The sequence below is a fragment of the Solanum stenotomum genome, chromosome 7 (assembly GCF_019186545.1).
Source record: "Solanum stenotomum isolate F172 chromosome 7, ASM1918654v1, whole genome shotgun sequence".
Classification (NCBI taxonomy): domain Eukaryota; kingdom Viridiplantae; phylum Streptophyta; class Magnoliopsida; order Solanales; family Solanaceae; genus Solanum; species Solanum stenotomum.
In genome coordinates, this window is record NC_064288.1 from 9,905,657 (window position 1) to 9,909,616 (window position 3,960).

Below are 3,960 nucleotides of genomic sequence, written 5' to 3' on the forward strand. Positions count from 1 at the left end.
AAAAAGCGGAGGAAACACACAAACAATGCTCTATTTTCTTCTAATTCTTCTTTAATTCGAGATTCAAACTATAGATTCATTGCTCTGCGATCAGAGCTCATCACTAAAATCCTCTTAAGACTTTCGATGAAACCTCTCTTGCAATTCAGGTATGTTTCAAAAAACTTGCTTATCATCATATGTGCTACTAAAGTATTGATGGTTGGATCTGGAAAATTACAATGGTTAATTTGGCAAAGAAAGCAGTTGAAGTTAATGTGGTTGGATCTGGTTCATTAAGTATAGTTGTATTTGGCAAAGGAAGAAGTTGAAGTTAAGTTTATGCCACATGCAACTTCATCACCAAAATATTTGCCAAAAAATGAAATTTATTCAATACTTAGATGAGCATGTTGAGATTTTCAGCATCAAACCAAAATTTCAAATTTGTGTTGAATTAGCCTTTTTCAACAATGAAGAGAAGAAAGGAATGTCAAATCAAGAAATGTGACTAGTGGAGAAATGGAACTATATGATTGTGATTTGCTGAATTAGCCTTTTTCAACAATGAAGAGATGAAATGGAATGTCAAATCAAGAAATGTGGCTAGTGGAGAAATGAAATTGTATGCTTGTGATTTCTTGGTTTTGGCTACCGGTGAAAATAATGAAGGTCATATTCCAAAAGTGGGAGGGCTTGGAAATTTAAAAGGGGCAAAAATCCATTCAAGTGAGTATCAATCAGGTGAAAAACATGAAGATAAACAAGTATTGGTTGTTGGATCTGGAAATTCTTGTATGGAAATTGGTTTTGATCTTTCAAATTTAGAAGTCACACATCAATTGTTGTTAGAAGTCCAATAAGTTTCTCTATTTTGTCTTTACTTCTTTTTTGTTTGCATCAATATAGGTTAGTATTTGTTAAATTTTGTAATTGATATCCGATGATGTTCTGCCAGTTTAGTTGGTACCTCAATTATTTTACTTGGTATATGATACTTTTTACTAGCACATGTAGTATTTTAACTTTGTTCATCAAGAGATTGGTGTTTCTTGACCGTCAACTTCAGGCCGTACCCTTAAGAGAAAAAGTTGGGATTCAAACATGATTTTCATTTTGTTTCGTTGATCACCCGATCATATATACTCTTATGTGTGAATTCTCGCTTCTACCATGATTTTCTCATGATTTTCATTTTGCTTGACTAACTGTCATGTCATTATTCTTAAATGAGAATTATTGATTTAATTGAAGTTTTATTTCTTAATTTTTGATTGGATCTTGTTTTCTTCTTACGAAAAACATATGAAGTTGGACCAATATTAGAATAACAACTAAGAACAACCTATATTTTCTAAATAAATCAGATTTCTTTTATGACTATTCATGTCACCCACCGTTAGCTACTATCACCGGCGCCACCCACCATCACAACTACCATCACTAGTCATTATTTACAGTCATCACCAGTGGCGGATGTAGAGTGTGTCCAGGGGGGTCATCCGACCCCCCTCGGAAAAAAAATTACACTATATATATAAGATCAATTTTTTTGTGTACGTGTACATATTTAAAATTGAACCCCCTGAGCATATGTCAAAGGAGTAGCTCAATGGTTTATGGGGTTCAGGATTTCGCCTATGTTTTATTTGAACCCCCTTGATAGAATTCCTGCCTCCGCCACTGGTCATCACCATCAACCATCATTACTACAACAACCTGCAATCACTACTGACAGTCATCATCATTAGTCACCACTATATATCGTCAATCATCGCTATCATTCACCTTAGCTACCACTATTATCCACCACAACTATCAGTAGCCTACACAAATTATCACCATAACCCACTATTGTCAGGCACCATCACGATAGGCTAGTAACTTACTATTCAGATTCAAATGTCTTAATGTTAATGAGAACAAGTAAGACAATATATAATAAAAAAAAGTAAAACTACTGTTGAATTTCCTTTATCCCTTATCGCGTCATCTATGTTCTTATTTATAAGCCATAACTTATCACAACAATTTCAAGGACATATGCCTATTAATTGGGTATGAAGTACCTAATTGTCCTATCAAAGCAGATCCTAATTTATCTGCCTTAATATGTTCTTGACTAAATAAAGAAGGAATTTCTAAATATATAAAATTATCAAAAGTTTTCTTGGTTTCTCCCCCTTAGTCGAAAGATTTGCCACTATGTTCTTCTTCGGAAATCTATGCTTGAGAGATGGAATCCCAACTGGTACATCAACAATCTAGAATCATTTATTGAGTTATTATAAGTGATTTTGTTGAATTAATGTGATTACTTTGGAGTCAAATAAAATTTCATATGCGGTAAAATTATTTTTCATAGGGAGGGAATTCAATACTCACCGATAACTTAACTATTTATGGAGTTGATGGATTACCTACATTCTCCATAACCATGTTTATAGAGTTATCTAGTTATGCACAATGTTTGCAATGGACCCATTGGAGTGTCAATTGGTTTGCAATTTAACATGCATGTCTCCTCTAATATGTCCAAAGCGTATTTTCTTCATGAGATATAAATACTTGTCTTGGATTGTGCTACCTCAATTCCCAAAAAATACTTTAATTTCCCCAAATCTTTGGTTTGGAAGTGATAGAGGGGAGAGAGTAGGGAGAGGCGAGAGAGGTAAATTGTATTTGTATATCTGTCATATATTTGTGTGTATATATATATATATATATTGTATATATATAATTAGTATGTATATGTATCAATGAATACAATAGTATTAACGAAATACAATTTGTATCAACGAATAAATTGTGTAAAATCATAGCAATTTGTATTTGTATATGTATAAGAGAGGAAAGAGGAAAGAGGAGAGAGAGTCACAATAATTATAGCTAAAATTAAGTCGCAAGTGGTAATTAATGGAAACTATATTTTGTTAGCTAATTAACTAGATATGTTTATTTATCCGCGTGATTTCTCCAAAAAGAACATTGCCTTCACCATGAATCTTTAAAAACATAATGTCACTAAGATATTAATAATTTAGATTAATTTTTAAATTAAAATTGATAATAAAAAATAGTACAGAGAATATAATATTTTGATTAAATATATTCAATCACATTAAAAGACCTAATTATTTTTAAATTCATATATTGCTTAATTACAAAATAATATTAATAATTTATGTAGTAGTTTCATATTCGAAAAAAATGTTTTCAAAATTAAAATAGATAAAAAAATTCCTAAGATCATTCTGTGTACAAATTAAATAGAGGTGTTCAAATAAGAAGTCACTAATAATTTTGCATCTCAAAAGGTTAAGAAAATTGCCTTCAAATAAAAAATTTAAAGCCTTTAACTACACTTTTGATTCTAGGTCACCAACTTTGTTGAGCCGTCCATATTTTTATGGATAAGTTTACATAGGTATGGCTAAAGATCACACAATTTGTTTGTACTTCAAGTATATATGATTAAAATTCAACATTTTTTTAAATCAAAATATGTGATTGATTCTAGCCATTTTTGTCTAAAGTTCAAACACTTATTTAGGAATTTTTGTGTGAACTTCACCTATATATAATTTTTGACGTCTTTGTCTAAAGTTAGGTGCATGTCTAAAATATTTAAATAACATAGGTACAAATTAAATAGTGATATCCAAATAAGATACTTCATAAAAAATAACATATTTTTGCTTAAACTTTAGTCATATATAACTTCTGACATTTTTGCCTAAAGTTAATGGGAAAATGCATAAGTACCCCCCAGCCTATACCCGAAATCCCAAAGACACATCTAACCTTTACTAAGGTCCTATTACCCCCCCGAACTTATTTTATATGTAATATTCTACCCCTTTTTGGCTTACGTGGCATTGTCTTGTGGGCCCAGCGCATGTTGACATTTTTTTCGAGGATAGGCCGAAAAGGGGTAGAATATTATAGATAAATTAAGTTCGGGGGGGGGGGGGGGGGGGG

At 31.7% G+C, this 3,960-nt stretch overlaps 1 pseudogene; it reads left to right on the top strand.

Annotated features, from left to right (window-relative positions):
* The first annotated feature begins 221 nt into the window (after positions 1 to 221).
* Positions 222 to 3,960, top strand: part of LOC125869625 (geraniol 8-hydroxylase-like) — a 7,898-nt pseudogene continuing 4,159 nt past the window's right edge.